This window comes from Chenopodium quinoa, unplaced genomic scaffold, assembly GCF_001683475.1.
Source record: "Chenopodium quinoa cultivar QQ74 unplaced genomic scaffold, ASM168347v1, whole genome shotgun sequence".
Lineage (NCBI taxonomy): Eukaryota > Viridiplantae > Streptophyta > Magnoliopsida > Caryophyllales > Amaranthaceae > Chenopodium > Chenopodium quinoa.
Window position 1 is genome coordinate 3,933,244 of NW_018742418.1, and position 24,338 is coordinate 3,957,581.

At 32.7% G+C, this 24,338-nt stretch overlaps 1 long non-coding RNA gene and 1 other non-coding gene across 2 annotated transcripts; both read left to right on the forward strand.

Annotated features, from left to right (window-relative positions):
* The first annotated feature begins 17,981 nt into the window (after positions 1-17,981).
* On the forward strand, positions 17,982-23,775 carry LOC110709898. The gene is made up of 2 exons (XR_002509048.1): positions 17,982-18,724; positions 23,410-23,775. It is a non-coding gene; the product is annotated as an uncharacterized LOC110709898 (long non-coding RNA).
* Positions 17,984-18,055, forward strand: TRNAT-UGU. Its single transcript has one exon. It is a non-coding gene; the product is annotated as a tRNA-Thr (tRNA).
* Positions 23,776-24,338: the final 563 nt, after the last annotated feature.

Genomic DNA, 24,338 nt, shown 5'->3' on the forward strand with positions numbered 1-24,338 from the left:
ATTAATACTATTACCCTCCTTGAAATCAAACCCTCCTATTATTATTATTATTATTATTATTATTATTATTATTATTATTATTATTATTATTGTCGTCATTATTAATATTATTATAATTATTACTACTATTATTATTATTGCTATTATGTTATGAAATATTTGTGGATATCCATTATCCTCCTTGTATCATTCCGGAATATTCTAGATCTAGGGTACGTTATATTCTTATCCAATCAAACCCTAATTATATTGTATGTATGTATGTATGTGTGTGTATATATATATATATGCACAATATCATATGGAATAAAGAGATACAGATTAATTCTCTCTCTATCTCTCATATTTTCTCCCTATTTCACAACACGTTATCAGCACCATAACTCTAGATTGATTTCAATATCAATTAAAGCATCATAAATTGACTGATCTCAAACGACAATCAAAGGTATGCCTAAACTTTGTTATTATCAAATTATTAGGTAAATAATTTTACACTCTTTAACAAATCGACATGTATACATTTGTTGGATATATTCTAATTAATAATTTTGGTGAAGACTTATTTTGATACGGAGTATTGTGGTTATCATTATATTACTATTGTGTTTTTGATATATGGATCTAACATTATGTATTGTGTCATATTAAGAAAATAAAATCTCCCTTTTAGATTGTCCTCTAATGATGATTGCTTTTATTAATTTGGTTATATATATGCTTTCATACTTTATTCCTTTATATATGATTTTTTTTTAAAAAAAACATTATCTATATATGGTTATACGTAGATATATTTTGCTTCTTGGATTGATAGAATACAGTACTTACTATTGGAAAATTAATTATTGAGCAAGAATTTCTGAAAAGAGAAGGTGCAGCAAATTAGGTTGTGTTATTAAAAGTGGGTTTCGAATTCAAGATTTCTCGTTACGTTTAATATAACTGCCATCAAGTTGTATGATTGTAGGATGATTGATTTGGTTTTATTTTAGTTTCCAAATCCCCCATGATGTGCAACTACTTAGATTAATATGGGGTCAATAATGCTTATTATTTCTTTGTGGGCTACCAGCTAAAGACCATAGTCAACTTTTGATAAATTGATTATTTAGTTTATTAAACAAATTAACATCAAATGAACTGTGAAGCCCTTATATAACGTGTCAGCTAGCATTTGGGATTAATTTCCCTAAGAATTGAATATCGACGATAGTACAAGTGTTGAAAAGGCTCTCAAATAATGATCAAGGGTTTAATCCAACACACCCGAAAGCCTATAAGATCCCAATGTACTCTAATGCAGGAAAGTCTTCCTTACTACATTATTTCGTTATACTCTAACTCACTTAATATGTAAGTGTATCCCTTTATATCATTTTTGTTATATTAATGTATTGTATTACAATGTGGGGGTTAGTTTGTCATACTAAATAATGAGGTAATGTGACTCACTAAGGAATATCCATGAGAGTTTATTTTCTTGTAGTCTTTGCTTAGCTACTTGTTATTATCTCTACTAATACTTATGTCCATTGATAAATCATGTTTGATTATGGACCTTAATTATTAAATGTCCTGATTGATTATGGATTTGTTTGTTTAGTTTGAATTATTCAAGTTGTTAAACTTCCACCCTGATCTAAAGACCTAGACAATTGAATTGTTGACCATGGAGTATGTGCCAAGTTTTTTTCTAGATTATATTAGTTATTTCTCCGTGCTTGTAAGAATAATCAAAAAAAATGTAAAACTAATATACTAGTATACTACTTATGCGGTAAGAATAAGAATTAGATTTTATGTCTCGAATGTTTATGAAGGCTTTGTGAATATTTGCTATATAGGATTAGAAGATTTATTTGAGCGATTTTGTGATAGAGTTATGAGAAAGAGATTGTTGGAAAGCTTTAATCGATGAATATATAGATGAATATACACGAGTATATAATTATATCGATGAATATACACGAGTATATATAGTACAAGATTAGAACATTGAACATACCAAACTATGACTAGATACAATACATGACTAGGTACGTTAGCTAGTTATCAAAATTAAGGAGTAAATCAAGGGATTTACATATTCTAAACAATAACTAATAATGGTAATGATGATATAATCATCTTTATCCTTTATACGCCCCCGCAAGAGGGAACGAGAGACCGATCTTGGATATAACATCTCAAATCTTGTTCAATGTAGGAACTGAAGTGGTGGTAAGAAAGGTTGCATTGCATTGTGATTCTCCAATAAGGTTTGGAGGGAGTGGAGCATTAGAATTTTTTAATTTTTTTTTAAAGGAAATTAAAGAGAAATAAAGAAATGTTTTTTTTTTTTTTATAAAGAAAAAGAAAAAGAAGTGTATTAAAAGAGTTTTTTTTTTTTTTTTGGGTGGAGGGGTTGTGTGAAGAAGTAAAAAGATAGTATATAGAGAGAGAGAATAAGAAATTGTTTGTGAATGGGTGTTTTTCACGGTTTTTAAACACATGAACCATTGATTGTAAAAACTAAAAAAAAATAAAGAAATTTGCTACCATATGCTTGCAGCAAATGGGAGAAAAAAAAATATAGAGGTTCCTTCACCACCATTGAAGGCGAGATAGAAAAATTATAATGGTGGTGGTGGTTCTGGTGGTTTAGAACGGAATGTTGTGTTTCTCCATAATGGTTTTGGAGAGAAAATTTCATATATGGTATCACATGGTAGGTAAACTACGGGATACCGAAAAAGGATTGTTTCTCTGTGTAAGGGGTTTGGAGAAAAAATATATATATATATATATGGCATCTCTTGGTATATGAAATACGGGGTGCAAAAAGAGTTGAACAAAAGTGTGATTTTGGTTTGAAGCTTTCCGAGAAGGAAGTTTGATATGGTCACCATCATTTGTTGGCGTCGGCAAAGGGTTTTGATAGTGTAACCATGGTTGTAGCGGAAGCAAGAAAATATTGATCAAAAGCTCTGATACCATGATAGAGTTATGAGAAAGAGATTGTTGGAAAGCTTTAATTATATAGATGAATATACACGAGTATATATAGTACAAGATTAGAACATTGAACATACCAAACTATGACTAGATACAATACATGACTAGGTACGTTAGCTAGTTATCAAAATTAAGGAGTAAATCATGGGATTTACATATTCTAAACAATATCTAATAATGATAATGATGATATAATCATCTTTATCCTTTATATTTTGCTTATCATAAGCTTTCACCCATGAAGTTAGTTGCCATTTCCTAAAACCACGACAGGAGTTATGTTTATTCCCACGTGATATACGTACGTGATGTGGGGGTTTCCAGTTATGATGAATTAATTTCTCTAAAGTGTTATACATATGGCATATGACCTGTAAAACCAAGGGTGATGTACATGCTAAATTATGTGCTATATAAGTTTAATGTATGACCTTGATAAATCCTGTGAAATATCTCAAGTATGGTTTATCACACTGATATGATATGTTAGTAGCCTTATTGTACACTATTATGGAACATACTAAGACGATGTAAATGTTGAAATATTGATTAATGTGCGATTGAATTCAATTATATATTATAGTATATGCCTACATAAAGTTAAATTATAAGAATGATGAGTAAATTGAACATAAAAGCACTCATACATATGAGCATGAAGTTCCTTAAGTGATTAAAGGCTCATTAACTTACTCTAAAAAATAATATGAAAACGGAGGAAGTATTAGTTTTAAAGCATGAAAATGAATATACAATAGAGTTTGAATAGCATTTTGGATATTGAACTCTGGGTGAGGATTGATAATTCATAGATTACTAAATTTATTCACTCCCAGTAGTAAATGAGAATTTATATGATTGAAAGGATAATAAGCCTTTTTACATTATGATTTCTAGCTTTTAATTCATTGAAAGGTTCATAAGAATTGCTAACATGATTATACATCATCTATTTGATCGGGAAACATTGCTTATTATGAGTTTAAGAAATTGAACATGACATTGTGAGAAACTTTACTTGATCAATATATTTATTAGGCCCATACTTATAAGATATTCCAATCTAAAGATTAAAATAATTGGGCTAGATGAACAAGTAAGATTTTTTTAAGAAGAAGTTTACCTTGCTTAATACATGACATTGCCAAAAGAATTTATTGCTTAAAATGTGCAAAGGGATTTTAAAGGCTGTAGGAATAATTTCATACCCTCATATTCAAGGATTAGGGGGATATAACATTTATTTCATTATTATATCTAATCCTTGGACATGAATAATAAGATACATTGATGATCAGTTTGGTATATAAATTAGCTTAAATGTCAATGATTTATTTAATAGAGGCTGCCACATAACTATTAACTATATTACAATGACACCATCCTGAAGATGAACATGAATAAATGTCATTGACTATATACCATCTGTCAATGCTCTAATCAAAATTAATATTTTCTCGTGAATCGAAAGCACGCCTGAAGCGTAGTAGCCAAATAAGTTCCAAAGATAAGAATCTTCAAACAGGAAAGGAGCAATTATTGGCAATAGGAAATTTGAGAAAGTGATACATTGTGATAAATCTCTTTAAGAGATTATGTTAAGTAAAATTGATATGTACCATGATTATATAAAATACTCCAAAAGAGTATAAAATGTCCAACAAGCTTAGCATGTATCAAGATTATAATCAAAAGTACTCCAGCAGAGTATGAGTTATTATTAGATCAAGTATTAATTGATTGTCTTGCTAATTGTATAAGGAAACACATGTTGGTGTTTTTATATCATATCATATTCATGGCCATATATAAAGTATGTTTAATAAAGTGATCACTAGTGTTGAAAAACTGACAAGAGTTCAATTTCAGAGATGTGATTGGATGTGATGATTAAATTAGGTCATCCGGGTTCAATAAATACCCGTTATGGAAGCCTGAAGTTTCATTTGATAATGTGTTGACACTCTCTCAATGTTAGATATATGAAATGAATTGAATGGCAAGACATAACATTGAGATTGAGCTATAATAATTTGTGTTAATGAAAATTTCAAGAGTTAATAGGTTTTGATTTTCATATATACGGAAGAGCAATATGTGACCAGAAGTTCACCAGAATAACTTATATATTATTGTCAAGTATTAGGTGACCAGAAGCTCACCAAATACACTATTTAAGTCTTCAAAGATCTTGAAGATCACCACCTAATAGAATTACAAGCAAGTGATTTACGCTTGTATACCAATTCTTTTGATTGGGGCTATTATATGTCAGCACATAAGAAATAGGAGAAGAAAGAAAAATGTACAACTGCACAACACATGTCTCCCCATTGACATTGATCTCCAGAAGAGAAAATATTATGAAAAATGTAATAATAAATACACATTAAATGTAAAGTTAATGAATAAATGATTCTTCATTGAAATTGTTCTCCAGAAGAGATAAATCTTGTTTTATACAAATCTTCTGAGAGATAAATTTTGATTTTGATCCTCCCAATGAAATGAATTTTAATGCAAATTTATATACTAAGTTGGTATAGAATTAGACACCCCTATAAAAGAGATATTTAACCAACTTAAGGAGAGAAGAATCAGCAAAAGTTGGAAAAATCGAAAAATAAAAATTTGATGATCCCTATAATGGTAGTTTGAAAAATTATATGCCAACTTTTTATACTATCAAGATATGTTGCACATTTATGATTTGATTTGATTTGTATTCAGTTATGACTCATGTTGCATAGCGTTGAAGATACATTTTAGTCATATTAAATTATGTGTATACATTGAGATAAAATCTTGCCAATTATACATGAATCAATAAACCTGAAGTGTGGGTTGTATGATCGGTTTCAAAATATAGATATGATATGTGGCAAGATAGTGCAGTTAACACTTTTAATAGTGTAATAGTACATAAATACCATAGTGTATAAATACCCCAAAAGTGGTATAGATATCTAAATTATTACAATAGATGACCTATGATGTAAGAAAAATTATGATGGTACCAATGAAAAATGTATTCAGATATCATTGTCAAAATAGCATGCAAATTAAAATTGTACCCTGAGGAATTATATGATGATATGTGATGGAACCAACAAATAATGCATATGCATGATAGAATGGACTAGTGAATAAGAGATTTGGAATATATGTCCATTTTGATGTCGACTTAATGATAATCATCATAAGTTTATCACGGACCAGAAATCCAATGAAATATGGATTTTTAAATCCACACTGTACAATGTCTTGCATTATTTTGAGTCCTATACATGTTCATATGCATATGTGAGTCTAGGTTAATGTCTTATTCATTGCATATATTGAAAGTTGTTAGATGCATTACTCATTGTATATTTTGTTTTCTATATCTCATATTGTTGCATTAGTTCCTATACAATAATTGTGGTATATGTGAATGTTTGTTCAAAATATAGTAAGGCGCATTTGTAACTTTGATGGAAAATTACAAAGAAATATTTATATCCCAATGGGTTTATAGTTTGATGAAATTATTGATGACGTCGATTTTATAGCATGTTATTATGAATCATGTGAGAAGAGTTCCTGAAAAACTTATGTACGACGTATTTATATATCCAGCCTTACAAATTTTATATTTTTGAATATTGTAATTATATCAAACTTTTGGTCTATGTGACTATATTATTGACATCTCAACCTGAACTTTGAGCATATGAGAATTAGTGAGATTGAGAATTACTCTTTGTATTTGCATGAGAATTATCGTGTCATTTATGAAACTTCTAATATAAAGAATATTAACGGGATACTTATGCGTGAGACTGTTTTCTTATGGTCCAGAAGAACCATGATCAATGTATATAATTACATGTGTTATATTATTATTATTATTATTATTATTATTATTATTATTATTATTATTATTATTATTTCACACAAGATTGAAAAACAACATTAATAATATCATGTGTTGCCATATAATTATTAAAGAATGTTTGATCAAATAATAATCATTGATTTCTATTATTCACGGCCTCCAGAAGAAGGTATAAGTATAATGGTTAAGGAAACTTTAAATAGAGATTTCGAATGAAATGTGGACAAACACATGTATTATTGTTATAGGTATGGTGATATGAAAACTTACTTGTTGCGTAAAGATTTGAAGATTTAGGAGGATCGAAAATCATGGAATGATACTATTCTGCATCATATGAGAAGACACTCAACTATATGGATTCATTATATTAGAAGACCTCAAGTTATGATTGATCAGGGGGAGAAATTACGCGCTGCACTCTTTTTCCCTTAACCATGGTTTTGTCCCACATTGGGTTTTCCTGGTAAGGTTTTTAACGAGGCAACATTTCGAGCGTATTACGAAGAATGTTGTACTTTTTTTCTTTCATTAGGTTTTTATCCCACAGAGTTTTTCCTAATAAACGAGGCACAATCTCTACTACTACTACTACTACTACTACTACTACTACTACTACTACTACTACTACTACTACTACTACTACTACTACTACTACTACTACTACTACTACTACTACTACTACTACTACTACTACTACAATGGTGGACAAACCCTAGAATGTGTATAAAATTCAATTAAATACACAACACCAAATACTTAAATTATTATCACAAACCAAGCACTAAATTAACAATATAATTCAGAAATTACAACAAAAATAACACTAATGTGAATGGTTCTTTACTTGCCTCTCTCCAAGCCAATATCCACCAAGAACATGAGAAAAACAATGACCACGTGAGTCTTCTACACCGGATACTTGACTAAGGCGTGTATACACTTTCCTAAAGTGATAATTTCCCCCACCACGGTGCTTGGGTTGAAACCGGAAACTCACTTTAAGATACAATAGTCAACACCACACTCTAAGCACAAAGATGTGTGATAAGATGAATAAATTCTCAATCAATAAACTTAATGATGGAGAAATTAAAGAAGAGTTTGCAAGATTCTTCAATAAAATTGTAGAGAGAAGAGAGAGTTTTTCAGAGAAGAATAATATGTTTTGTGTCTCAAAAACCAAAACATCGAAAAAGATATAAAGGAAATAACCGCAAAAACCGAAGACGAGCGAGGAGGCGCGGGCGCGCCACCACAGCAGCGCGGACGCGCCACCCCTGTGCGCGGGCGCGCCACTTGCTCGCGCGGGCGCTCCTCCTTGTTCTTCCAAAATTCCAACTTTTCCAGAAACCTGACGCGATTTTGTCGCGGTTTAGGCGCGCCTCCTAAACTTTACAGATTTTCCAGAAACTCAGCGCGATTTTGTCGCGCTTTTGGAGCAGTCCGCGCTTGTCTTTCACAAGCGCGCTAACAAGTGGAGCGATCTCTCCACTACAACACTCTAAATTATCCAACAATCCTCCCCCATTTAGAGTGTTCCTTTAAATCCTTTCTCTACTTCCATCAAATATGCTTCATCTCATGCATCAATGTCAATGTCCCTACGGATTGAATTGACACTCAGTATAACACACTTAACGATGATCATATCCCATGATTTCCATATGGATTGAATCACACGGATATCTCTAATCATTGGAAGATGAAATACACACAAGATAACTCGAATTTAACATCACTTGACACTTTTATACAGCCATGTGTCCGTATCTTTCATAAGTTCATCAAAGTCTATATGTCCAACTAGACTTCTTGAAGCGACTAAACTTCGAATTTATATAGGTAGGTTCTCATATACGTAAATGTGTCCTTGTGACAAGACACTTTCATTTAGAGCTTCTCAACTTTAAATCTTTGAGAACTTTGAATTGACGCTACCTTACCGTCACAAGTAACATAGAAATATGGGTCATCAAATATTTCTAACAAACAACAAAGTTGTAATTCAACCACATTGAATCTAAGACGTGATGTTTCTCCAAGCGTTAGATTGGGTTTCACAACTTTGTGCTATAGGACATAAACCCATTCCAGTCAAAGCAAATATGATGGAATGTCTTGGCATTGCTTTTGTAAGGCAATCCGCCAAATTCATTTTCGTAGGAACATAGTCAAGAATTATGACCCCATCATTGATAATCTCTTTCACTAGGCTATGTCTAAGTGAAATATGCCGAGACTTACCATTATACACTTGACTATAAGCCTTTATTAAAGCCGAATTCGAATCACAATGAATAGCCACCGGTGAGATTGGCTTAGGCAATAAAGGCAGCTCTAACATGAGATTTCTCAACCACTCAGCTTCCTTACTAGCTGAGGCAAGAGCTATAAACTCCGTTGCCATAGTGGAATCGGCAATGCAAGTTTGTTTCTTGGAAGACCATGAAATGGCACCTCCCCCAAAAAAAACACCAAACCACTTACAGAAGAGTCATCCTCTTTGTAAGTGATCCAACTTGCATCCGAATATCCTTCTAAAACCAAAGGAAATCCACTATAAGACAAACCATAGTCCAATGTACCTTTAAGGTACTTCAAGACCCTCCGAACTGCAAACCAATTCTGTGCACCCGAGTTACTAGTAAATCTACTTAGTTTTCCCACAGCCAATGCAATATCTGGTCTTGTACTTGTCATGGCATACATCAAGGATCCAATTATCCTTGAATACTCCAATTGGGAAATCGTTTTCCCCGAATTCTTAACCAATTTTACATTAGGTTCCATGGGGGTATTCACGGGACACTTATCAAACATATTGAACCGTTTGATCATTTTCTCAATGTAATGAGATTGGCTTAACATAAGCCTTCCATTGTCCCTAATTATCTTGATGCCCAAAATGATATCCGCCTCCCCCAAATCCTTCATCTGAAAAGACGAAGATAAGAATTCCTTGGTCAATTCTACTTGTTGTAGACTTGTACCAAAAATAAGCATATCATCAACATATAGACAAATGATGACATCATGACATTTGTCATCAAATTTGCTATAAATACACTTATCAGCTTGATTCACCTTGAATCCAAAAGACAAAATTGTGTCATCAAACTTCCGATGCCACTGCTTTGGTGCTTGTTTAAGTCCATACAATGACTTAACCAATTTACACACCTTATTTTCCTGTCCTTCCAAAACAAACCCTTCAGGTTGTTTCATATACACTTCTTCCTCTAGATCTCCATAAAGGAATGTCGTTTTGACATCCATTTGATGAATCACTAGATTATATACCGAAGCCATTGCAATTAACAACCTTATTGAGGTGATTCTTGCAACCGGTGCATAGATGTCAAAATAATCAACACCATGCTTTTGCCTAAAGCCTTGGATAACCAATCTGGCTTTAAATTTCACTATGGAGCCATCCGGTCTCCTTTTCCTTGTGAAAATCCACTTGCAACCAAAAGGTTTGCAACCGGGAGGTAAATCCTCTAAGACCCAAGTGTCATTTCCCATGATGGAATCCATCTCATCATTTATAGCTTCTTTCCAAAATGCACTATCTTGGGAAGATATGGCCTCGCTATAAGTTTTTGGGTCACTATCCACATTAAAACAATATGGAGTAGTGGAACTAAGGACATCCCTAGATCCTTCAACCAAATAAATTATGAAGTCATCTAGAGGATTCCTAATTTTCCTTTGTCTTTTACTTCTTCTAACATAAGGAGTCTCATCCTCATTATTAGATGAACCTTCATGAGAAACATGTTGATCATCATAATCAACAATTTCCTTTCCTTTGGTACTAACTTGTAGATCCTTTGGTCTACTCATTGATGAAAACCGATTTTCATCAAAAATTGCATCACGTGATTCAATAATCGAATGTTTCGGAATATAGTCACTTTGTTCTATCACATAGAACCTATAGGTTTTGCTATGCTCAGCATAACCTATAAAAATGCATTCCAAGCCCCTTTCACCGAGCTTTCTTTTCTTGTTGCCGGGCACTCTTACAATTGCCCTACAACCCCAAACCTTGAGATACTTCAATTTTGGTTTCCTTTTGTACCAAAGTTCATAAGGAGTGGAATCCTTTCCCTTAGTGGGAACACGGTTTAGTATGTGACAAGCCGTCAACATAGCTTCACCCCAAAACCCTTCACTCAAACCGGAGTAAGATAGCATGGAATTAACCATTTCTTGAAGAGTTCTGCTCTTCATTTTAGCTACACCATTTGATTGTGGTGCATAACCAGTTGTAGTCTCATGAATAATACCCAAAGATTGGAAATAAACAGGATCATATTACTCTCCTCCCTTATCCGTTCTCAATTTCTTAATAAAAGACTCTACTTGCACTTCAACCTCTTTCTTATAAATATCAAATTTAACCAAGGCTTCATCTTTGGAATATAAAAGATACACATAGCAAAATCTTGAAAAATCATCAATAAACGTAACTATGTATCTTTTATTTCCCAAAGAAGGTGTACTATAAAAGTCACACAAATCACTATGAACCAATTCTAAGATCTTAGAACATCTTTCAACTTTCTTGAAAGGAGTTCTAGTGATCTTATTAAGCATGCAAGTAGTACATTTATCAAGAGCAATATCACATGGTGGAATAAGTTCTAGTTTAGACATAAAAGACAACTTATTGTAATTCACATGACCTAATATAGAATGCCATAAAGAAAACAAATTCATACTATTGTCATTACCAACATTAAAACAAACATCATCCAACATTACAGACTTCTCTCTTAATGAGAGTTTAAACAATCCATGAGACAAATAACAACGTCCAACAAAAGTGCTACCCTTAGTTATAATACATCTATCTGCTTCAAAAACTAATCTAAATCCAAGTCTATTCAGGGTTGGGCCTGATACAAGATTTCTAGAAATACTAGGAGCATATAATACATCCCTAAGGATGATACTATTGCCCGAACTAAACATCAGCTCAACTTGTCCTCTTCCTTGGACCATGACGGTAGAGTTGTTTCCCATAAAGAGCTCTTCTCCATCACCAACCTTGTGAAAGGTTTTGAACCAATGCTTCACCTTGCATACATGCCTTGAAGCCCCCGAATCCATCCACCATGAGTAACCATCTTGCACCATAAAAATGTTAGGATCCGTTGCATTTAAATCCATACCGAAACTAAATTCAACCTCATGTAATAAATTACCTTTGGTGGGTTGGTCCTTGCTCTTAGAAGCTTGACCATCCTTGGATTTCTCCATTTTCTTCTTGAAAATGTAGCAGTCCTTCTTGCGGTGTCCAGTCTTACCGCATTCCCAACAAGCATTCTTGTTGTTGTCCTTTTGTTTCTTGGACTTGCCCTTAGAGGAATTAAACTTCTTCCTCTTACCACTAGTTGAAGCACTAGATTTGCCTTCCTCCACCACATTAATGGTGGAAAAGCTAGGATTACCATCCTTAGCCTTCTCCATGGCCCTTATCCCCTCTTCAATTTGAAGATGGGTAGCCAAATTGGACAAAGATATGTCCTCTTTTTTGTGTTTTAAGTCATGCTTAACATCTTTCCAACTATTGGGCAGCTTATCAATAATACTCGAAACAACAAACAATTCTTCAACATTGATACCATGTTGTTTCAAGTTACTATAAATACGTTGTATCTCATGAAATTGGTCCATAATCGATCTACCTTCAACAAACTTAAAGTCATTAAAATTACTTACTAGGAATTTCTTGCTAGAAGCATCCTCCGCCATATACTTGCTTTCTAACGATTCCCATAGCTCCTTAGCAGACTCGACATGTTGATACACATCGAACAAATCATACTCCATCCCATTGAGAATATGTCCCCGACAAATAAAGTCATCATTATCCCACTTAGATTTCTCACGCACATCCTCCATTGTTTCATTCTCATGTTCTACCGGTCTAGGAGTGCTAATCACATAGGCAACCTTTAACGATGTAAGAAGAAAATACATCTTCTTCTTCCATCGTCGGAATTCCACACCGTCAAACTTCTTGAGTTTGACAAAGTTTGTGGTAAGTTCTTTCACACTAGACATGTTGTTCAAACAATTATCACTTTAGATTGTTAGGGTTTACTACTTTGATTCTACACAACTAGAATCAAATAACAATGGTGGACAAACCCTAGAATATGTATAAAATTCAATTAAATACACAACACCAAATACTTAAATTATTATCACAAACCAAGCACTAAATTAACAATATAATTCAGAAATTACAACAAAAATAACACTATTGTGAATGGTTCTTTACTTACCTCTCTCCAAGCCGATATCCACCAAGAACATGAGAAAAACAATGACCACGCGAGTCTTCTATACCGGATACTTGACTAAGGCGTGTATACACTTTCCTAAAGTGATAATTTCCCCCACCACGGTGCTTGGGTTGAAACCGGAAACTCACTTTAAGATACAGTAGTCAACACCACACTCTAAGCACAAAGATGTGTGATAAGATGAATAAATTCTCAATCAATAAACTTAATGATGGAGAAATTAAAGAAGAGTTTGCAAGATTCTTCAATAAAATTGTAGAGAGAAGAGAGAGTTTTTCAGAGAGGAATAATATGTTTTGTGTCTCAAAAACCAAAACATCGAAAAAGATATAAAGGAAATAACCGCAAAAACCGAAGATGAGCGAGGAGGCGCGGGCGCGCCACCCCTGCGCGCGGGCGCTCCTCCTCGTTCTTCCAAAATTCCAACTTATCCAGAAACCTGACGCGATTTTGTCGCGGTTTAGGCGCGGGTCGCACCAAACCATAGCGCGGGTGCACCTCCTAAACTTTACAGATTTTCCAGAAACTCAGCGCGATTTTTTCGCGCTTTTGGAGCGGTCCGCGCTTGTCTTTCACAAGCGCACTAACAAGTGGAGCGATCTCTCCACTACAACACTCTAAATTATCCAACATCTATAACATTATAAATTTGTTAAATAAGATAAAATATTAATTATTATCATTAAATATTTATTATTATTATCAATTAATATTATATATTAATTATTATTATTATTATTATCTATAAATATTAGTTATTATTATTAAATATTAATAAATATTATTATTATTTTTATTAAATATTAATTATTATTATTATTATTAATTATTATATTTAAGCAGGGCAGAGCAGAGTAGAACAACTCAAAAGTACAAGGTCTTAGTAAATTAAAAATGAATTTTATCATACAATCATAGAATAGTTGGACCATTCTTAATAAAATGAAATTTTCATAAAAAAATATGAACACTTACACAAAAATGAACATTTAGTATTTAAAATAAACACGTCAAAAAATGAGCACGTCAAAAAAAGTTATGAACATTTAGTACATTAAAATTGAACATGATTTTCATATATTCATATGTTCAAATTCTTTATATATAATTATTAACGAAAAATAAAGATAATATAAATTGTTAAAATATGTTCATTTTTTCTATACAAAATGTTCATTTATAGTGTATTAAATGTTCATTTTGTACTATATGTTCATTTTTAAAGTACTATGTGTTCATTTTATTTTATTTTTTTTACGAAAATTATACACAAGTTTGATTGTAATTATTTAAACTCTAAAAATTTAAATATCCACCTTAAATCTTATCTTGGTTCATCATAGAGAAAATAATTATCGATCTATAATATGATAGAATAGGAATCACATATGAAAATTGATAGAAATCAATAATTAAAAAAAAAAACCTTAAAATTACCTCACAATTCACAATCATGATGCAGATGATAACGATGGAGAATGCTACAATGGTGACGAATTGGAGAATGCTCGAGGTAGAAGGACAAAAAAGAATAATGATCGAAGGATACCGTGCTATGCTTGGTTTTACAGTACAATTTCATTATTCGTTTATTAAAAACATGTACAAAATAGAATCTTTGTAAGTACTACATAAGACATTAAAAAAAAGTACAATAAATAATGTGAGATGGAAGGATTAATAATATTTTTAGTATTAGTAATATGAAAGCTTACCCTTATTTTTAATTAAAAATTACTCACTATTCATTTTATTATGGTTGATAATTTCCTAATAGTATTTTATAGTATTATGTAATATTTTTTATTCTTTACCGCTAAATTTTTTTAATTTTATTTAAATTATTATTGTTGTGCATCATTCCCTTTCCTAAATATAAGGCCATAACTTAGCAAACTTCTTTCAATAACAAAAAAATAAATAAATATGTTTTGGCGGGAATTTTTTTTATGAGGTAATGACACGTGTACTTTGGGGATAATTACGGGGATTACTTTAGTATATAATAATAAAGTATAGATGTCTGAGGAATTTTTTTGATTTTGCCTTACTCAATATGTCACAAATTTAGTTGTTGGTAGCAGTAATGAGAAAAAATATGTAAAAAATAATAATATTTTTACAGGTATAAATGTCCGCACATTATTATTAAGAGTTTAAAAAATGAGGCAATTAACATTAATGAGGACAAAAAAGTAAATAAGCAATATAGAGCCTATAAAAGCAACTCCAATGGCAAGATAATTGTCAAATTAGCTACTTGTCACATAAGTTTTAAGCTAATTGTCATTTTAGCTACTTTGGCTACAATGGCTAGCTATTAGCTTATTATTTAAATGAACCCCACCTCCTTAATTAACTTTATTATATTTCATTTAATTTATTCTTTTTTTAATTTGGCATGTTTTTTCCAAGCAAAAATTAGCTTTTTCCAAAGCTAATTTGTTTGGCCAAGCTAATTGCATTTTCTAGCTCCTATGGTCAATTAGCTAGTAACTAAGGAATTATTTAATATTACAAGCAAGTCCCTATTTATAACCATTGTAGTTGCTCTAATTGTCCAAACACTATTCATAAGAATTATCTCAAACTTTTTAAGGTAAAAAGCGGAAGAGAAGAACTTTATAAAATTGATACCTCGAGTAAAAGATACGGAAATCCCCACCAAAATACTATTAGTTGAATTTGATTTCGTGATTTTTAAGTTATGAGGTTAAACCTGAGATTAAATCTTTAAACTACAGGCCATGTTTAGTTCACCTTATTTTTACTTATTAAAAAATAAATAAGTTCACATCAGATCATATCATATCAAAAAAAATAAGTTCTTATTCAATTTATCACTTTAGGTGTGGTTTTATCGCTAAATATTTTTTATTTTGTAATGAAAAAAAGGAAAATTACATTTTAATAAATACATATTATTATGAATTTAACAAGACCCCATTTGATGTATTTTTCCTTTATACATTATCGTACACATAAGGTCAAAGTTTGGTCAAATCAAACAACCAAATAGGACTAGATAAGCAAACATATGGTGAACTAAAAGAACCCTAAGTCCAACATTGTTTAATAGTGGATGACATGGTTTGTTAATTGTGAATGAGAAAATGGCGTAGACCATGTAGTTAATAACTTGGAATATGCATGTTTAACTAGTTTTTGGCCTGGACGATGTCCCGGGTCATTGCTTGTATTGTATTATAGTTATTTTTTTTTTTTGTAAAAATTCAATATTGAATATTTTAATTTGTCAATTTGATTAGACATTAAAGGGAGTAAACTAAAAAATATATGGTGGAAAAATTTGATGCCCATCAACGGTTATAAAATTTCAACAGTGAATTGAAGTTGAAATTTAAAAATGAATTTAGGTTTGCTTATTAATTTGAATAATAAATGATAAAATAATAATATATTGAATAGTTAATACAAAGTTGCGAAATAAGGAGCATTACAGTCAAACTAGAAAGTTACAACGTGTAGTTTAAATCATTCTATTAAGTACAATAAGTATTAAGAGGCATTGATAGTTTGATTGTAATTGTCTTTCTTAAATTTAGTGGTTCAAATTATATCTCAATCTGATGTATATCTCTCAAGACTCTCACAAGGCTCGCAAGCTATAATAACATTGAATTTTCGGATTTAAGAACTAAAGAAATTGCACGAAAATAAAAAGGATAATACTCTAATTCTCGCAAGAATATGAAGATGATCACAAGTCGCAACAAGTAATGTTTTTGATTAACAATCAAACGAGCAACGCTGAAAGGGTTAATTCCCAAAACAAATCTCTCATCATCATCAAAAATCACTATTGATATGCACCTATATTTATAGGGTGAAAAATCGTACAAAGATAAAATAAGAACTACTAATCATACCCTAATAAGATAGAATATTAAGAATCCTAATCCTAATATAACTCCTAATCATATTTGTAACCAACTATTAAATCTATCCCAACATAAATAAATTAAACAAATAAATATCCTAATAACTAAAATTCTTAAAGCCTAAAAATATGAAAAATTCTTCCAAGTGAAAGGTAAAAACCCATAGACAAAAAATCCTAATAACTAATAATAACTAAAAGATAGGGTAGACTTTCTAAAAACTCCATGAATTTTCAAGAAAACTCATTTTAGACTATTGCTCCCGTATCACAATCATAAATTTGCATTGAATTTTGGTATTTAGTGTAGATGAATAGGTCATGACATGTCATTGCTCATGTGGCGCCAAATTTATTAAAGGAAGGATGACACGTGACAATACCATGTTATCCCATTGAGATTTTATAATATTATAGATATTGAAACAATACATTTCCAAACTCTTATATCGAAATTTGTTTACATCATTATGTTTTAGGCTCAATTTCGTATCCCACTATTTTTGGGGTTTAAATCTTGCCAATCAAAGGTGTTTGGAAGACAAAAGTGGTAATCCTTATCATTACCCCCCCCCTCCGCGCCCAATTCCAGCACTTAACCCTCAAATTTTGGATTAGTAAATAGTGAAGGTTGTAGTCTTAATTATTCTTTTTGTTTAAACAAAATAAGCATGATAATGATTATAACCTGTTGATGTTGAGAGTATGTATGACCCAAAATTCATTTTATGACAAAATTCCTATCAAACACATGAGAGTGTATTAATAAGGTAATTAGGTAAAAATTTGATTAAAACAAAAATATTAAGAGCAAGTCAAAAATAGATGAACTAGACATTGAAAGTGCTCAGTCAATAATATTTTAGCGAAACCAATAAACAAAAAGCCCTTATAGCTCAGTGGTAGAGCGCCAGTCTTGTAAACTGGAGGTCCGTAGTTCGATCCTGCGTGAGGGCAAATTATTTCCGCCCTTTGTTATTTTTTTGTTTCCACACTTTCTTTCGTAGTTCACTCCCAAGTCCCAATTTAATAAACCCTTGCTACAAAACTTTGCCCTAATTTCCTCTCTTCTAAATCTGTTCTCCCAAAAATTTAAAAAAAATCAAAGAACCCAAATCAAAGTTCATACTTCAGCATGCTCAAATTCCCAGAATTTTTCATCCTAAATCCCTAAAAAACTCAATCTTTTTAAGCATTTTCCACATTACCTTCCTCCTACCCAGAAAAACATGGCTCGGCTGTTGCGAGAACTGATTCGCAGACCATCTTCCACCAGATTCATTGCAACATTGACCCATCAAAACCCCACAAATCTCTCTCCTCCATTGTTGTTTAATCAATCATTTCTTCTTGGTCAAACTTTTGATCATGGAGATGTGTTAAACCCTAGCAATCAGGGTTTAATGGAATTTACCCATTTCAGCAAATCGCAGATTTACCCAAGTTTTTCATTTGGGTATTTTTTGGACCCGGTTTCGCCTACTGGGTTGGGGTCTGGACCCGAAAATGAGGACCCGGGAATGATGTGGGCTGATAGTGTGAAGAAGAAGAGGAAGAAGAAGATGAACAAGCATAAGTATAAGAAGCTCAGGAAACGTCTTCGTCGAAAGACTAAGACTTGATCAGGTTTTCCCTCCTTCATTGTTGTTTGAACAATTATTTAAGATTTTGTGTTATTTTGTTTTTGGTTGTTTGTTCTTGTGATTGTACTACTTTGTGCTATGACATTGTATGTATAAACTGTTCTGAAAGTTGGATTAAGCTATTTCCAAGCATTTCTATGTGATTTTGTTGTATTTTGGAACTTTATGAGATTTTGATGTACTATGGTATAAGTGTATAACATAGGTGGTAGGAGTGGTGTTAGCTTGAAGGCGGAACTTTGCTGTAGTAGTGTTGTTAATAGTTTGTGTACTTGTTTGAAATGAATACGAGATTGATGCTACAATACGAGAATGATTATAGTTTGAGTGTAGCAATATTTTTAGCTGCTTGATCGCTGGTTCACTATATGTAATGCATGAGTAATGTTAATTGATATGGGTTTATTCCTGTAAGATGCTATACCGCAGGATGTAACTATTATCACTGCTCACGGTACATTTTTAGTGAAGGGATAGTATTTGGGATTTTTTTTTTTCTTGTCTAGCAACAGAGCAATTTACAGCAGCGTACTCGTGAAAAGAATCGATTTCCCAATATTTGCACACCAATATGTGCCTGTTAATGCTCCTTTTGTGTGTCTCAAATTATCAATTGATGTAAGGATGCTGCTACACTACCCTTTATCATGATATTGTTATTGTTTGGCATTCAAGTTTTGATAATCATTAGTGTCATATGGACTAAGATGCAGTCTGACATTATCACCTGGGCATTCCTGAAATAGTTGTATGACCAAGAGCTATTGCTCTAAATCTCTAAGTAAGGTGCTGCATTGGATATGTTGCCCGGCAGGACTTCTTTTCAATCGTCCATCTTTATAACTTTGACTTATTAGTTCAATAGTTAACACACCTAAGTGGAACAAAAGAGAGTCTTGGAACCTTGACGACATCAAAGTGGATTTTGAAGCAGACATGATTATGGGGTTAGGTTGGATTTTCCTATCTGTTTTTAAAGTTGTAATTTCCTTTGATTATCCTATTGGCTATCTAGCTATTTAATGAGGTATTAAGAGTATTTCGTGAAGCTGCTAGGATGTATTTTTTGTCACTGTACTGTATGTTTAATTGTTTAGGGTACATTTTTTGTCGAGGGATAGTATAGAGGATTGTTTTCTTGTGTCCTGTAAGGCTGTAACAGATAACTCTATAACCAGTCTATTTGCGAGAAAAGTCAATTGCACATTGATTCTTTCCTTTTAGTGCTCTGTTTGGGTATCATGTGTTGGTATACAAAGTATCAATTTGGATTTTATTGGATGCTGCTACCCTACCCAAACCTTTATCATGATATTGTTTGTATTCTGTCTCATCTCATATAGATTTTGATGGTAATAGGATTTATATAGATTTAGTTTTTGTCTAACATTATCATTTGGGAATTCCTGAACTTAGTTATAAGAGCTATTGCTCTAATCTTCTAAGTTAAAGCAGTAAACCTGCTATTGGATTTTTTTTTTTTTTTTTCCCAATTGTTCACCTTTTAAACTTTGAGTTATTAGCTCAATAGTCAACACACCTAAGAGGAACTAAAGACAGTCTTGAAACTTTGATGGCATCAAAGTGGAATTTGAAGCAAACAGAATTATAAGATTTCAGGTTAGATTTTCCTACCTGCTTCAAAGTTGTAACCTCAGTTGATTTTGTAATTGTGGAGATAATTTGACTATTTCAGTGGCCAAGTAAAGTTTTCCACTTAAATTAGTGTCTAATTGTGGAGAAAAATAGCTGAGATTATTGATTAGGTGGATAATTTGCCTATCTTTTTGCCATACAACTGTACTTGGAGGTATTAGGTGTATGTGTTGTGATTGGAAGAAGTCCAAAGCCCATGTAAAAAGGTATAAGGACTCTCCTGAAGACAAACCCACTGCCCTAAGGTGAACGGCTGCCACTTATACATGGAGCCTTAACTTGGAACTCTGTATATGCAGTTGCACTAATGAAGCAGGTTGTTCTTCATGCTCTGCCGCTATACAGTTCGAATTCCTTCATTCATAAATGTGAATGTTGTGATTCCTGGAACACGTAGTACTCGATACATCTTATTGAAATGAATATAATCCAGTGTGAATGTCTCTTTTCCCTTGGCATTTCTTTCTTAATTATCATTTTTCCATGTTATGATGTTTGACTCATTAAATTTCTCTTACATTGATTCATTCTTCTATGAAAGTTATTTCTTATGCGCGAACCTTTTTGCACAAGACTTAGATTGGAGGGAGAGTGCTGCTCTTTGTTGCAAAACTGACCTTGATTCATCTATTTTGACTTCCAAAAAGAACTAGTGTGAGTAGTATCTGCAAATCCCGGCTGAATTTTCACTAACCAAAAGCTTTGATTGATTGAAATACCTTTGGTAAAACTCTGTTATGAGAATTTAATTTTAACAAGTCTTTGACTATCAACAAAGGCATTTATTTATACCAACCCAAGTTTCTATTGCCAAAGTATTGTCAATTGCTAGTAAATGCAATTTTATGCAGCAGCTCCCAGTTTTCAGATGATAGGCAAAATTAATTGCTGTACTCTCTAATGATGTCCACAAACCTCTGCAATTCTATGAGGATTGTGTATCTAGTATAACCTGTACACAAGTGGCATCACTTGCAACTCATTTTTCTTTTTCATGTCCTTAATGTAGCTTAAAAGTCGTCACCCTGCATTGCCTCTCTATGGCATAGGGCTCTCCTGATGTCAGAAATTTTCAAGAGTCCTCAAGACCAATAACTCAATGCTGCCCGAATGGGTGATTAGCGATTGACTTTTGCTGATCATGGTGGGTGTGTTGGGGATAGAGGACTCACTAACAATTCCTAGGCTTTGTACAATTCAGTGACGCTATATTTTTCTTGGAGGTTTTCTCAAGTATTGTGATGAAGGAAATTTGATAAATCTTGTGTGCGTTGATTGACAAGTATTAGGACTATTTCTGAAGTTCTGAGTCCCTGAGCCAGTCAGGATTGTCGTCAGTCTGTAGGGCATGGTAGTGGTGATTCCTTTTAATGTTTCTTTTATTATCTAGCTAATGAACGCGAGGGAACGGTGTAGTGCTCAGTATGCACTGGTGTGGGATTAGAATATTTGATAGTGTGAATTGTTGTGACCAATTTGTCCTCATAATGAGCAATCAGTCCATCTGGGTTCCAATTTTCTAGAAGCAGTCTGTCGATAAGTTTTGACTGTCAGGATTCAAGTTGGAAGTTGGGTTGCTACTTTAAAAGCAACATTCTGGTGTTAATTAGACTAATTGGACAATTACAGCCTGCTTTGTTTTATGATGATACCTTTAAAGCTTTCCTCTCTGCAGTGTTACTGTTAACCATCCTCAATTCTGATGCTAAATATATAACTTAAAACATATTCAATCTTTTACACAGTAACATTAACTTCTCTGCCCCTCCCTTAACTAATTGAGCTCCCTACTTTTCTCTATAAGATTCCTTCAATAATTTGATTTTGACTCTTTTCTTGTAAACAACCTCGTGGACTGTCAATGCAAACTTTGGTATCTTATCCATTACTTGCTCAGTGAAAGCTGGAGCATTCTAAGCTCTTTTGGCTAGATTTTCTTGGAAAAGCTTTGAAAGTTCCGACTTCACCTGTATTTTAGTAAATTTTAAGTTTATGATTTCCTCCCTACTATAATCTTTATAGCACTGTAAGCTAATTTAGTAGCAAAAGTAAATGCTAATTGATGACTAATTGATTTAAATTATGTGGCCTATCCTGTACCAGACACTGCCAGATTTCCTGATTCTGTTCATAATGCTTTTGTGGGTATATTTGCCTACATTTTTAGTAACCAGTAAACCGGGGTTCCTCTTTAGAGCGTTGATATTCTTAGTACTTTTTCTAGTCTTGGGGCTCCTATGAAATTACTTTAGTTACCAATCAGGCAATCAGGAAGACAATTCAACTTTTATCTGCTTAATCTATGTTGTTTGGTAATTAGAGTAATTTTATTTTATTTTTATTTATTTATTTATTTATTTTTTTCTTTTTTATAATTCATCACTTAAAAGTTGCAATGGAATTGTATGTCTACTCAACTACTACATCCTATTGCGGTCAGGCTCCTTCCATTTATATGTTTGAAATAGCTTCCTGTTACAGGCTTTTCAGACTATATTTTTCAAGCTTATCTTGTGATTGCGCCCAGTAACTCGAGCATGTAATTCTAGAGAAGATAGTTTTGTACTTTACATTGTAACTTTTAGTTGAGGAAGGAACTTCTGCTGAATATCCCTATTCTGAAGTATATCTAATGAAGAATTTTAGACCCTTTATTTTATTGTTGTGATTTTTTGCTTAGTACATCAATCAATGAAACTTTTGATAATTAATTACCTTTGATTATTGATTGATAATTTAAAGCATTTTCCTAGTGAGTTTTTGTACTTATGGGCCAAATATTTGCATTCCTGAACTTTAACTTTTCTTGCAAAGACTTCAGGTCTTTATACACTTTAATATCCATGTCGTGCATCTCTTGCCATGAAATAACAAATCTTGAAACTATTGACGATTTCTGATTATCTCAATGATAGGAAAATCTTGCAATGTTCTTTGTTACTTCTATTAGCTCAAATACTAGAATGTCTTGTATAATTTATACTCATTGTATTTTTCTATGTTTCTCTCCAGGTTTCCATGTATATTAATGTTGAACTGCGACCTACATATGGTGTTTCCAGTAGGGTTACTTTGCCGAGCTTCACTTCATTTTTGGCGGTATTTTGGAATTCTTGGCTGCAGCATGCCAGACACATGCATTTTTGGCCGAGCTTCTCTTATGTTTCTGCACCTCCTTGTGGACATGGATTCACACTTAACATTTCAAGCCTGTAACCCATTGTTAGCTTGAAAATTATAGAGTGGTTATTCTGTTTTCTTATTATTTCAGGTGAAGACTTCAATAGGAAATAAACTAGGGTATACACATCTCATCTTCAAATTTTTGGTGAAACATGCTGATTTTTGAGGGATTTCAATTTCTGAGTTGTTTTTCAAGATGTTCTTCTCATGCTCCCTTTTGGTTTTCGAAAATTATTTCTTTGATCAAAATATTTGAAATCGTCTATTGTGCTTATTTTTGGACAGATTTTTTCACTTCAACCTTATATGGGACAAAGTGAATTCAAAAGTTGTAGTCTTTGAAAATTGTGAAAGGAGATGTTGAGCCAACTAGGCCAACCTGTGGAACTGTTTGTTGCTAGAATTTCATATGACCTGAGGATGGAGGGCACTAGGGCAGCACACTGTTAAGTGAGGTATCCGGGGTTGCTGTAGGCTGAGGCGTGTATGTTAAGAAATAGACCACATGACCGTAGTGTAAAAGCATGCAAGGAAAGCTACATTCTTGTCGGATTGTAAATTCTGCTGGACGGTGGCATATGTGCAGACACCTCGTCGCTTCACAGACTAGAACAAGACTATCTAGTCGAATGCTTTACAACGCGTCATTAAATCATTTTACTAAGATAGCTAATATCCACAAGGAAATGTAATACTTCGTAAAAAGTTTATTTGTCGATTAAGAAGAATACCACATTGAAAAGCTTGAGTAGTCGATC